This window comes from Grampus griseus, assembly GCF_964374135.1.
Source record: "Grampus griseus genome assembly, chromosome: 4".
Taxonomy (NCBI): domain Eukaryota; kingdom Metazoa; phylum Chordata; class Mammalia; order Artiodactyla; family Delphinidae; genus Grampus; species Grampus griseus.
Window position 1 is genome coordinate 119,002,898 of NC_138997.1, and position 15,032 is coordinate 119,017,929.

A 15,032-nucleotide genomic window follows, 5' to 3' on the forward strand; every position below is an offset into this window, starting at 1 on the left:
AAAATGTTTCATTATAGGATCTTACAGCTCCTGAAACCCATTTTTCCATTATTTGAAATAATACCCTTCTGGGGAAAAAAAGGTAGTCTATTCATATATATGTAATGGGTGTGTATCTTAGTGTACAGAGAACAAATTACAGTCACTGGGTTTATATATCTAAAAAGCACTACCCCTTCACAGTTGCATGATTAGTTAATTAATATCTGCTTATACTGGAAAAATGGAAAAGGGATTCTCAGATATTATTCTTCCACCCACCCTATTTTTACCAGACATGCACAGAGGCACACAGACATACATACACAAGCACAGGCACACTTTTACTATTCTCAGTAATGAGCACTCATTGCATACATGTTATATACCAGGCATTCTTCATTTGTGAACTTTCATTTTCAACACAATATTTACAGATAGAGAAACAAGCAGAGAGGTTAAGGAGCCTCTCCATTCATCCCCTCGCAAGAGATGTTGCAGGGATTTGAACCCACAGTCTGGTTTCAGAGTCCAGGCTCCTAACCATGACGCTCCTTGACAAAAGATTTTTGAAAGTTATACTTGTCAACTTTTCATCAAAATATGCCTTTCCCCTGAAAGCTCTTGTTCAAAATCAATATATCTCTTATGTTTAAAGCTCAGTAAAAACAGCCATATATTTAAATCAGTGAAATGACTATGTCATACATTAAAATGATTGATAAAATGATAAAATTTGCTATTCAGTATCAAAATTGAAAGCTGCATTATTCCTTAAATTCTTGCATGCTCCCCCTTCCTTTAGTAATAAGCTTCCCTGAACTCAAAGAAGGAGGGAAAAAAAGGAAGACAAAATAAACTTTCAAATTTCATAGTACAAAAAGCAACTCAAAGTTTTCATAGCCAATTCAATGATGGGATGGAAATACACTCTTTCATTTCTTACATGCAGATTGCAATATATTCTTCTACTTCATGTAAACCTGTTCTAGATATGGTTCAAACTTTTGCAAATAAATTACCCATTTCACTTAAATCTGTTTTTATTATATGAAATATGGGGCTAGATAATAACATACTTTGGGAGGAACAAAAGACTGTAATTTACTAAAATGGCATAGACATTTGTAGAATATAAAAATGATATGTTGGGCTAAATTTCAGGTAAATTTTATATTGAACTATGAGATTCTGTATGTTTATTGATCCTTTACATTCAACTGGGTATTTGTCCATTCTCTTCTAAGTTTTAATGGTCATTATCTTTTCATTTATTCTTTCTTTCTAGTAAAGGACATGTACAGTATTTACTATATTTATTTCAGCTTAAAATTTATCAGAAAGGTAATGGAAGCAACACACGTTCTGAGCTGAGTACACATGACAGACCTCAGATAAATGTTTTAGATTCCAAATAAGAAAAACTTAATATAAATCAAAAGTTCATATTCAAGCTTGAACTAATTGTGAATTTACAAAAATACTGCTTCCTTTCCTCTTTTTACATTGTTTGTCATCATTATCACTATAAGTTACTGCTTGAGAAAAATGAACAATTTTTGGGTTTGTGTATGCCTAAGTAAAACTGCTTTTTGAATATTGATTGCTGTAATATTATCACCATTTTAATATTGCAAAAGTAACATGAAATAAATATTATGACAAGTAAAGAAAAATATAACAACTTTAAAAATGTGTTTTCTATTTTTGTTATTAAGTTGATATGAGAGAAGCTTATCTGAAATAAAGATAAGGATACAGCCAAGAGACAGTTGTCTGTCTGTGGTTTGCTGACTCCTTTACCTAAATATATACCCAAAAACTCAGCACATCTCCTCTGCAAATGTCAAATTAAATATTAACGATGTAAATCCTGAACTAATACAGGTGGTATCTGAATTTCAAGCTGGAAGCTCTTTTGGATATATATTTAGATGTGCAGGGTTCTTTCAAATATGCTTTGATGCTGTAAAAGTCAGCAACACTTTTAGCAGAAGTTCTGACAGAACCATTAATAGGACATGGGCCTTCAGCTTGCCAGCCAACATATTGTTCACGAAATAATTTTTATTTTATTTAAAGACATTATATCATAGAGATATAGAAAGGCTAAATAGGCACAGTAAAGATTCATGGTTGTTTCTATTCTTAGCTTTCAGAAGGTTTATAGTTCAGAGTGTTCAAGAGGTAATGAATTTTTATGCATTTTTAACCATTTTACTATAACAAGTGTACGCCAATTTCTACGAAACTGAAATGCCACTACTCCTTTTTACCTAGAGCTGCCGTGTTAATATGCATTGTGATATAAATGAAAAGATTTACATTAAATCAGTGAATAGTCCAGTGGTTATCTGAAAAATTTGGATATACTTAACAAGGATAAGATATATTGTATGATATAATTTTAATTCTTCTCTTATTCAATATCTCTGTTACAAAATTTAGTTTTATTGATGGGTGAAGTATTTTAAAGTTGGAAGAACACTGTCGCTTGCTTTATTTTCCCCCTTCCTTCCTAAGTCCTTATTTCCTTCTGTCTTCCCTCCTTCCTTCCTTTTTGATTCTCTCTCTCTTTTTTCTTTTACTGACATGAGCAAATGATGTAGTTTGTGGGCATTTGAGCATCTATAATTCAATCAAGTAACTGGTTTTCAACTGAGGAGAAACAGAAAATCAGAACTATCTGTGGATATTTCCCAAAATAAATACATATACTCTGCAACCCCAGGGATTATGATAGTCTCACATATTGCTATCTGGGAATGAGGAACACGTATATTTTGAAAAAAATTCCTGGGTGATTGTGCTATTATTCTCTACATACTCCACATATCCGATTGGGAACCAGTAGTTCAATAACTTTAGGATATCATAAAGATTCTCTGCATATGTGACGAAGATAATTGCATACAACTATACAGAAATTTGAAGGTTTTCAAACATTTCAGGGACAACTTCAATGATGTTTTCCAAAAAAGATTTGAAGATTAGATAGAAATACAGAACAACCTCTTTATAGTTGAATATAAATTCTTGAATATTCTCTATAAACATAATAAATAGTAATTCAAATCTCACACATTCTATGAGTTTATATGTGCAGATAAAGAATTGTGTTAGTATGACCCAAATTTTGGCTTAGATGTGTAATAAAATTGAGCGAGTTTTGGGTATGATGTTAGCTATATTCTAGTACTGCTTAGCTTAGAATTTATCTCAATATATTTTTAAATTTCAGAATACCTATATATTTATATTTTTCAATATAAATTAATAATTAGCATTGTTGTGTCTATCAGCCTCTTGTGAGATTATTAGTGGGAGTTAGCATTCTAAAGTCAGATTACCTCTGGGTCAAGTAAGAAAATTATGTTTTATTATTTAATAACTGAGAACAAATTCTGGTTATGGTGATTTCAAGACATTTCATGCCTTGCCTGAAACAGCTGACACTCTTGATCCTAATCTCTTTACTATCACATAAACCTCATATTAAATATTAACAAGGGCTATAATACAGGGAACAAATAGCTGGGACATTTAGAAAATAGCAATTCAGAGAAACCTTATAATGTTTAGGAAGATTACAAAGCTTAAAAAATAAAAGTATCAGTTTTTAGACAATATGTCCACATGATGTTACCTAGAAAATAAGTGCAAAGATATTCGTCTTATTCCTAGGAAAGTCAGAAATTTAAGATAAAAGAAGAACACAATATGTTAGAAAACTGAATCAAGCTATCTATAAAACCAACTGAACATAGTACTTATTGATATTATTATTAATGTTTATAATTTAGCCAAGAAAGTTATAGTTTTCTAGAAGTTACCTTTTGAGGAGTCTAGAGGATGGTCATGGGTGTAGTCAGTGAAACTAAGGCTACATATCAGGCTATGACTTCAGCAGATGCGTCAGCAAGTTGAAGGCCACACCTTGTGCCAATGTCATGGAAATTTCTCTTTTGCTCCTTCTTCTTTACTTTGAGCCATGCCTAAAAAGAACATGCATTGATATGACCTAATTAATCTGCATAATTCTAATTTTTATCTTCAAAGATCAAATCACCCAACAAGCCTTTATCATAATCCACAATCTACCCTATGAAATGAGCATATGGGATTTCAGTATTCTAAGGGTTATAATTGAGCCCTGAGAAACAATGATCATGAAGATAGTGAAAGATCATTTTCTGTAAAAATGTCCCAAGAGGAGTGCTAGTTAATGTCAGTATTACTGCACAATCTCACTGTAAATTACTCACAAAAAATAATCGAATAAAACCACAGGAAAACACAGAGGCATGGCAAATGCTAAAGGGAAAGAAGTGTGTAGTTTGATTAAAGAAAAAGTTTGACCAATGAAGATTAGAAACAACCTTCCCTGGGACAGTAAAAGTTTGCAGCTGCAGGTACCTGGTAGAAATTGGAAAACAGATAAAATGATGATTACCAAGTTAAAAAAAATAACACCATTTCTTTTCATTTTTGTGAAATTAGTGAGAGTTTCATAGTATCTGGATTGTGAGTTCTAGCACTGCAGATTGGCTTAAAACTGTAGCATGGTGAATCCCAGCAGTATAGGAAGGAGGACAATTACGGACACTGCAATCAATGAGTTATCTCAGAAAGGAACAAAGTCAATGAATACTAAATAGGAAGACTACCCTATCTCTACTTATTGTAGGCCTGAAGGCAAACATCTATAAAAATCAAGAATTTGTTTGCAGAGTGAGAACAGATTTTCCAGACTCATACAACACCAAGTGAATTAAAGATATTTCGGTGTTAATTATAACTATTAATATAATTCTGCTGCAAAAGTTCCAATTCCTTATTTTAGTTATTTCCAAGAGTGCAAGGAAAAGGAGACATGTTGATGAAACTAATCACCTGGTAAAAATTATTTTAAAAAATTATACTGGGAAGATGGTGGAAGAGTAAGACGCGGAGATCACCCTCCTCCCCACAGATACACCAGAAATACATCTACACGTGGAACAACTCCTACAGAACACCTACTGAATGCTGGCAGAAGACCTCAGACCTCCCAAAAGGCAAGAAACTCCCCAGGTACCTGGGTAGGGCAAAAGAAAAAAGAATAAACAGAGACAAAAGGATAGGGGCGGGACCTGCACCAGTGGGAGGAAGCTGTGAAGGAGAAAAGGTTTCAACACACTAGGAGCCCCTTCGCGGGCGTAGACTGCAAGTGGTGGAGGGGGAAAGCTGAGGAGAACACAGCAACAGGGATGCGGAGGGGAAAGCGGAGAGATTCCCGCACAGAGGATCGGTGCCTACCAGCACTCACCAGCCCGAGAGGCTTGTCTGCTCACCCGCCGGGGCGGGCGGGGCTGGGAGCTGAGGCTCGGGCTTCGGTCGGATGCCGGGAGAGGACTGGGGTTGGCGGCGTGAACACAGCCTGAAGGGGGTTAGTGCGCCACGGCTAGCCTGGAGGGAGTCCGGGGAAAAGTGTGGACCTGCCGAAGAGGCAAGAGACATTTTCTTACCTCTTTGTTTCCTGGTGCGCAGGGAGAGGAGATTAAGAGCGCTGCTTAAAGGAGCTCCAGAGACGGGCGTGAGCCGCGGCTAAAAGCGCGGACCCCAGAGACGGGCATGAGACGCTAAGGCTGCCGCTGCCGTCACCAAGAAGCCTGTGTGCGAGCACAGGTCACTCTCCACACCTCCCTTCCGGGGAGCCTGTGCAGCCCGCCACTGCCAGGGTCCCGGGATCCAGGGACAACTCCCCCGGGAGAACGCACGGTGCGCCTCAGGCTGGTGCAACGTCACGCCGGCCTCTGCCGCCGAAATCTCGCCCCGCACTACGTGCCCCTCCCTCCCCCCCCCCCCCCCCCCCCGGCCTGAGTGAGCCAGAGCGCCCGAATTAGCGGCTCCTTTAACCCCGTCCTGTCTGAGCGGAGAACAGACGCCCTCTGTTGACCTACACGCAAAGGCAGGGCCAAATCCAAAGCTGAGCCCCAGGAGCTGTGAGAACAAAGAAGAGAAAGGGAAAATCTCTCCCAGCAGCCTCAGGAGCAGCGGATTAAAGCTACACAATTAACTTGATCTACTCTGCATCTGTGGAATACATGAATAGACAATGAATCATCCCAAATTAAGGAGGTGGATTTTGAGAGCAAGATTTATGATTTTTTTCCCCTTTTCCTCTTTTTGTGAGTGTGTATGTGTATCCTTCTGAGTGAGATTTTGTCTCTATAGCTTTGCTTCCACCATTTGTCCTAGGGTTCTATGCGTCCGTTTTTTTTTTTTTCTTTTTTTTTCTCTTAATGATTATATTTTTTATTTTAATAACTTCATTATATTTTATCTTCCTTTATTTTATTTTACTTTATCTTCTTTCTTTTTTTCCTTCAATCCCTCCTTTCTTCCTTTCTTCCTTCCTCCCTCCATCCCTTCTTTCTTTCTTTCTTTCTACTTCTACTAATTCTTTCTTTCTACTTTTTCTCCCTTTTATTCTGAGCCGTGTGCATGTAAGGCTCTTGGTGCTGCAGCCAGGAGTCAGTGCTGTGCCTCTGAGGTGGGAGAGCCAACTTCAGGACACTGGTCCACAAGAGGCCTCCCAGCTCCACATAATATCAAATGGCGAAAATCTCCCAGAGATCTCCATCTCAACAGCAGCACCCAGCTTCACTCAACGACCAGCAAGCTACAGGGCTGGGTACCCTATGCCAAACAACTAGGAAGACAGGAACACAACCCCACCCATTAGCAGAGAGGCTGCATAAAATCATAATAAGTCCACAGACACCCCAAAACACACCACCAGACGTGCACCTGCCATCCAGAAAGACAAGATCCAGCCTCATCCACCGGAACACAGGCACTAGCCCTATCCACCAGGAAGCCTATACAACCCACTGAACCAACCTTAGCCACTGGGGGCAGACACCAAAAACAACGGGAACTACGAACCTGCAGCCTGCAAAAAGGAGACCCCAAACACAGTAAGATAAGCAAAATGAGAAGACAGAAAAACACACAGCAGATGAAGGAGCAAGATAAAAACCCACCAGACCTAACAAATGAAGAGGAAATAGGCAGTCTACCTGAAAAAGAATTCAGAATAATGATAGTAAAGATGATCCAAAATCTTGAAAATAGAATAGACAAAATGCAAGAAACATTTAACAAGGACCTAGAAGAACTAAAGATGAAACAAACAATGATGAACAACACAATTAATGAAATTAAAAATACTCTGGATGGGATCAGTAGCAGAATAACTGAGGCAGAAGAACGGATAAGTGACCTGGAAGATAAAGTAGTGGAAATAACTACTGCAGAGCAGAATAAAGAAAAAAGAGTAAAAGAACTGAGGACAGTCTCAGAGACCTCTGGGAAAACATTAAATGCACCAACATTCGAATTATAGGGGTTCCAGAAGAAGAAGAGAAAAAGAAAGGGACTGAGAAAATATTTGAAGAGATTATAGTTGAAAACTTCCCTAATATGGGAAAGGAAATATTTAATCAAGTCGAGGAAGCACAGAGGGTCACATACAGGATAAATCCAAGGAGAAATACGCCAAGACACATATTAATAAAACTGTCAAAAATTAAATACAAAGAAAACATATTAAAAGCAGCAAGGGAAAAACAACAAATAACACACAAGGGAATCCCCATAAGGTTAACAGCTGATCTTTCAGCAGAAACTCTGCAAGCCAGAAGGGACTGGCAGGACATGTTTAAAGTGATGAAGGAGAAAAACCTGCAACCAAGATTACTCTACCCAGCAAGGATCTCATTCAGATTTGAGGGAGAAATTAAAACCTTTACAGACAAGCAAAAGCTGAGAGAGTTCAGCACCACCAAACCAGCTTTACAACAACTGCTAAAGGAACTTCTCTAGGCAAGAAACACAAGAGAAGGAAAAGACCTACAATAACGAACCCAAAACAATTAAGGAAATGGGAATAGGAACATACATAGTGATAATTACCTTAAATGTAAATGGACTAAATGCTCCCACCAAAAGACACAGATTGGCTGAATGGATACAAAAACAAGACCCATATATTTGCTGTCTACAAGAGACCCACTTCAGACCTAGAGACACATACAGACTGAAAGTAAGGGGATGAAAAAAGATATTTCATGCAAATGGAAACCAAAAGAAAGCTGGAGTAGCAATTCTCATATTAGACAAAATAGACTTTTAAATAAAGACTATGAGAGAAGGACAGTACATAATGATCAAGGGATCGATCCAAGAAAAAGATATAACAATTGTAAATATTTATGCACCCAACATAGGAGCACCTCAATACATAAGGCAAATACTAACAGCCATAAAAGGGGAAATCGACAGTAACACACTCATAGCAGGGGACTTTAACACCCCACTTTCACCAATGGACAGATCATCCAAAATGAAAACAAATAAGGAAACACAAGCTTTAAATGATACATTAAACAAGATGGACTTAATTGATATTTATAGGACATTCCATCCAAAAACAACAGAATACACATTTTTCTCAAGTGCTCATGGAACATTCTCCAGGATAGATATCTTGGGTCACAAATCAAGCCTTGGTAAATTTAAGAAAATTGAAATTGCATCAAGTATCTTTTCCAACCACAACGCTATGAGACTAGATATCAATTACAGGAAAAGATCTGTAAAAAATACAAACACATGGAGGCTAAACAATACACTACTTAATAACGAAGTGATCACTGAAGAAATCAAAGAGGAAAAAAAAAATACCTAGAAACAAATGACAATGGAGACACGACGACCCAAAACCTATGGCATGCAGCAAAAGCAGTTCTAAGAGGGAAGTTTATAGCTATAAAATACTACCTTAGGAAACAGGAAACATCTCGAATAAACAACCTAACCTTGAACCTAAAGCAACTAAAGAAAGAAGAACAAAAAAAACCCAAAGTTAGCAAAGGAAAGAAATCATAAAAATCAGATCAGAAATAAATGAAAAAGAAAAGAAGGAAATGATAGCAAAGATCAATAAAACTAAAAGCTGGTTCTTTGAGAAGAGAAACAAAATTGGTAAACCATTAACCAGACTCATCAAGAAAAAAAGGGAGAAGACTCAAATCAATAGAATTAGAAATGAAAAAGGAGAAGTAACAACTGACACTGCAGAAATACAACAGATCATGAGAGTTTACTACAAGCAACTCTATGCCAATAAAATGGACCACCTGGAAAAAATGGACAATTTCTTAGAAATGCACAACCTGCCAAGACTGAATCAGGAATAAATAGAAAATATGAACAGACCAATCACAAGCACTGAAATGGAAACTGTGATTAAAAATCTTCCAACAAACAAAAGCCCGGGACCAGATGGCTTCACAGGCGAATTCTATCAAACTTTAGAGAAGAGCTAACACCTATCCTTCCCAAACTCTTCCAAAATATAGCAGAGGGAGGAACACTCCCAAACTCATTCTACGAGGCCACCATCACCCTGATACCAAAACCACACAAGGATGTCACAAAGAAAGAAAACTACAGGCCAATATCACTGATGAACATAGATGCAAAAATCCTCAACAACATACTAGCAAACAGAATTCAACAGCATATTTAACGGATCATACACCATGATCAAGTGGGGTTTATTCCAGGAATGCAAGGATTCCTCAATATGTGCAAATCAATCAACGTGATACACCATATTAACAAATTGAAGGAGAAAAACCATATGATCATCTCAATACATGCAGAGAAAGCTTTAGACAAAATTCAACACCCATTTATGATAAAAACCCTGCAGAAAGTAGGCATAGAGAGAACTTTCCTCAACATAATAAAGGTCTTATATGACAAACCCACAGCCAACATCGTCCTCAATGGTGAAAAACTGAAACCATTTCCACTAAGATCAGGAAAAAGACAAGGTTGCCCACTCTCACCACTCTTATTCAACACAGTTTTGGAAGTTTTACCCACAGCAGTCAGAGAAGAAAAGGAAATGAATCCAAATCAGAAAAGAAGAAGTAAAGTTGCCACTGTTTTCAGATGACATGATACTCTACATAGAGAATCCTAAAGATGCTACCAGAAAACTACTAGAGCTAATCAATGAATTTGGTAAAGTGGCAGGATACAAAATTAATGCACAGAAATCTCTGGCATGCCTATACACTAGTGATGAAAAATCTGAAAGTGAAATTATGGAAACACTCCCATTTACCATTGCAATAAAAAGAATAAAATATATAGGAATAAACCTACCTAAGGAGACAAAAGACCTGTATGCAGAAAATTATAAGACACTGATGAAAGAAATTAAAGATGATACAAATAGATGGAGAGATATACCATGTTCTTGGATTGGAAGAATCAATATTGTGAAAATGACTCTACTACCCAAAGCAATCTACAGATTCAATGCAATCCCTATCAAACTACCACTGGCATTTTTCACAGAACTAGAACAAAAAATTTCACAATTTGTATGGACACACAAAAGACTCCGAATAGCCAAAGCAATCTTGAGAAACGGAGCTGGAGGAATCAGGCTCCCTGACCTCAGACTATACTACAAAGCTACAGTAATCAAGACAGTATGGTACTGGAACAAAAACAGAAAGATAGATCAATGGAACAGGATAGAAAGCCCAGAGATAAACCCACACACATATGGTCACCTTATCTTTGATAAAGGAGGCAGGAATGTACAGTGGAGAAAGGACAGCCTCTTCAATAAGTGGTGCTGTGAAAACTGGACAGGTACATGTAAAAGTATGAGATTAGATCACTCCCTAATAACATACACAAAAATAAGCCCAAAATGGATTAAAGACCTAAATGTAAGGCCAGAAACTATCAAACTCTTAGAGGAAAACATAGGCAGAACACTCTATGACATAAATCACAGCCAGATCCTTTTTGACCCACCTCTTAGAGAAGTGGGAATAAAAAAAAATAAAATGGGACCTAAGGAAACTTCAAAGCTTTTGCACAGCAAAGGAAACCATGAACAAGACCAAAAGACAATCCTCAGAATGGGAGAAAATATTTGCAAATGAAGCAACTGACAAAGGATTAATCTCCAAAATTTATAAGCAGCTCATGCAGCTCAATAACAAAAAAACAAATAACCCAATCCAAAAATGGGCAGAAGACTTAAATAGACATTTCTCCAAAGAAGATATACAGAGTGCCAACAACCACATGAAAGAATGCTCAACATCATTAATTTTTAGAGAAATACAAATCAAACCTACAATGAGATATCATCTCACACCAGTCAGAATGGCCATCATCAAAAAATCTAGAAACAATAAATGCTGGAGAGGGTGTGGAGAAAAGGGAACCCTCTTGCACTGTTGGTGGGAATGTAAATTGATACAGCCACTGTGGAGAACAGTATGGAGGTTCCTTAAAAAACTACAAACAGAACTACCATATGACCCAGCAATCCCACTACTGGGCATATACCCTGAGAAAACCATAATTCAAAAAGATTCATGTACCAAAATGTTCAATGCAGCTCTATTTACAATAGCCCGGAGACGGAAACAACCTAAGTGTCCATCATCAGATGAATGGATAAAGAAGATGTGGCACATATATACAATGGAATATTACTCAGCCATAAAAAGAAACGAAATTGAGCTCTTTGTAATGAGGTGGATAGACCTAGAGTCTGTCATACAGAGTGAAGTAAGTCAGAAAGAGAAAAACAAATACCGTATGCTAACACATATATATGAAATTTAATAAAAAAAAAACGTCATGAAGAACCTAAGGGTAAGACAGGAATAAAGACACAGACCTACTAGAGAATGGACTTGAGGATATGGGGAGGGGGAATGGTTAGCTGTGACAAAGTGAGAGAGAGGCATGGACATATATACACTACCAAACGTAAGGTAGATAGCTAGTGGGAAGCAGGCACATAGCACAGGGAGATCAGCTCGGTGCTTTGTGACTGCCTGGAGGGGTGGGATAGGGAGTGTGGGAGGGAGGGAGGCGCAAGAGGGAAGAGATATGGGAACATATGTATATGTATAACTGATTCACTTTGTTATAAAGCAGAAACTGACACACGATTGTAAAGCAATTATACTCCAATAAAGATGTAAAAAAAATTATACTGAAAATTGTGCTTAATTAATAGGAATCAATAATGCGATTTGATGGCTAAAAAGGCTAACGTAATCTCAGGCTGAATTAATTGAACCAGAGCATCAAATCACAGGAAATAATAATTTTCCTGTACTTGAGTTCACTAAAAATTAGTTTTAAATATATGTATCTCTGAGACTTACACTTTGGGTGAAAAAAATTCTAGATTGTGTCAGAAAAGAGGGCATTAGAAATCATAAAATAAGCAAAACAGTTTCCTCCTAGTGATTGCGTGTCTGGAGATACTTTGCCTGTCTGTCTGAAGCGCTTTTTCTCCAGATTTTCTCATGATGGCTCTTTCTTATCATTTAGGTTTCAGCTGAAATATCACCTGCTAAAAGGTGTTTTGATCATTCACTAAATCATTTCATTAGTATTTTCCTTCCCAGGACACCATCTTCTCATCATCTTGTTTATTTATGTTCATAGCAATAAACGTTATTTTATTTTTACACATCTATATATTCTTCATACAGATAGTAAGATGTATGGGAGGGTAAATTTTCTTTGCCTAGCTTACTCCTATATCTCCTGCCAAGCACTGCACTTGGCACATAGTAAACCATTGATATATATGAGTGAAAAATGTTTTAATAGATTGACGATATTTGGACTAGAGAAGTTTAAAGGAAAATATAATAGCTTAATTGAAATTGTCTTTATTGGTTCAGAATACAGAGTGAGAAATAATAGTGTGAATTTGAAAGGGGATACATTTCATTTCAATGCAAGAAACAGCTTTACAACTAAAATATCCTTCAATAGAAAGAGTTATCTTGTCAATAAGGAAGTATGCCAAAAAATTCAAGTAGAAACTACACATTCATTTGTTAATTGAACTGTATAAGAGTGACAGTGGCCTAAATAACGTTTAAGAACATCCAAACTCTTAGACTTTATTGTGGTGTAATCCATAATTTGTTACACATCTTATTTCAAAAAGAAATTGTTAAAAAGTATAAAAAAGAGAATTTATTGGCTCATATACCTAAAAATTCCTGAGGTGAACTTAGTCCTTTTTTTTTTTTTTTTTTTTTTTTTGCGGTACGCGGGCCTCTCACTGCTGTGGCCTCTCCCGTTGTGGAGCACAGGCTCCGGACGCGTAGGCTCAGTGGCCATGGCTCACGGGCCTAGCCGCTCCACGGCATGTGGGATTTTCCCGGACCGGGGCACGAACACGTGTCCCCTGCATCGGCAGGCGGACTCTCAACAACTGCGCCACCAGGGAAGCCCAGACTTAGCTCTTATCAGCTGAATTCAGCAACTCACTTTCTCTCCCCATCACCCACTTGATATTCTCTTTTGCTGGCTTCAATACGTATAACTGAATCACTTTGCTGTACACCTGAAACTAACACAACATTGTTAATCAACTATACTCCAGTATAAAATAAAAAGTAAAAAAAAAAAAAAAAATTACTAAATTATATCCTGCCTGCTTAACCATCGCAGAGAAAGTGAATTTGCCTTTCACAACAGTTCTAGCAATTCCTGATCATTGACTTTCATTGGTTCAGCCTGAGTTGGATCAAGTTTTCTGGGAAGACCCAAGCCTGAGGCAATCCCCGATCTTCCCCAAACTAATAGCAAGAACCGATAACTGGGTGGTGGGGACATGGCTCTCAAAGAGAAAAAAAAAGCTCTGTTACTAGAAAAAGGGGAGATCGATGTCTGGCCAGTAATACAATTGCTATTCACTGCAGGACTTCTTCCTGCATTTGGGAAATTGGTAAATAAATCTGAGGTTACTTTCATGGCTTCACAACCATAATTTTGAAATTCTGTTCTCCATCTCCTTAATTTTAAATTAGTTCCTCATTTTACTATTTCCTGATACAATCTTCGTTCCCTTATATATTGGTTCATTTTCATTGCCCATTTGTGGTTCCATCACATCCTTCTTGATGCACAGTGATCATAACCACATAGCCATTTATATAAAACTAGAGGATAACATTCTGTTGAGTTTCTAATACCTTTCTGAGAAATCATTTCATTAGTCTTTAAGACTGAGGCTAAATTTTAGATCCATAACACAATCAAAAATATTTTTCAGACTTTTTCTGATATTATTATATAGAGCTCAGTACTCAATTCATTTTACAAGTGTTTATTTAAAAATACTTTATATTAGAATTGCTCTTGTGTAAAATATTTTGGTATATACCCTCCAAAATCTCTCTCTCTAGAGATACACAGATAGATATCCAGATTTAATCTATATAAAACTAGTCACCATAATGACTGATTTCTGAGATGTTACATTAAAACACCTCAAGTTATAAGGACAACTCTTAAAGTCCTGAGGAATTTTGTAGCTCTCTACTGTAGGTGTCTTTAAAATACACAAAACATATTCCACAGAAAATTTATCTTTAGGCATCACCTTCTCTCACTGAGGATTTCCAGCAAAACTGTGGAACAAGGACAAAAAACCCTCTACTAGTCCCTCTCTATCCCACAATCTCTCAGCACACAGCCTGCTTTCCTCTCTCTGCCCCTCACTTTGCCCTGCAACTCCATGAAGCTGCTATAACCTGATGGAATACAGTCTTTGTTTCTGTCTGATACTCTTTGAGAATCAGCAACTTGGTTATAATGATAAAATAATTATTTACGGGCTTCCCTCGTGGCGCAGTGGTTGAGAGTCCGCCTGCCGATGCAAGGGAAACGGGTTTGTGCCCCGGTCCGGGAAGATCCCACATGCCGCGGAGCGGCTGGGCCCGTGGGCCATGGCCACTGAGCCTGCGCGTCTGGAGCCTGTGCTCCGTAACGGGAGAGGCCACAGCAGTGAGAGGCCCGCGTACCGCAAAAAAAAAAAAAAAAAGAAAAAAAAGAAAATTATTTACCTTGCTCTTTAATCACCAGATTTCTGAAGATTTTGGGTTACTCTCAAACTTGGGTGTTTCATAATATATGTTCTCCTTCAG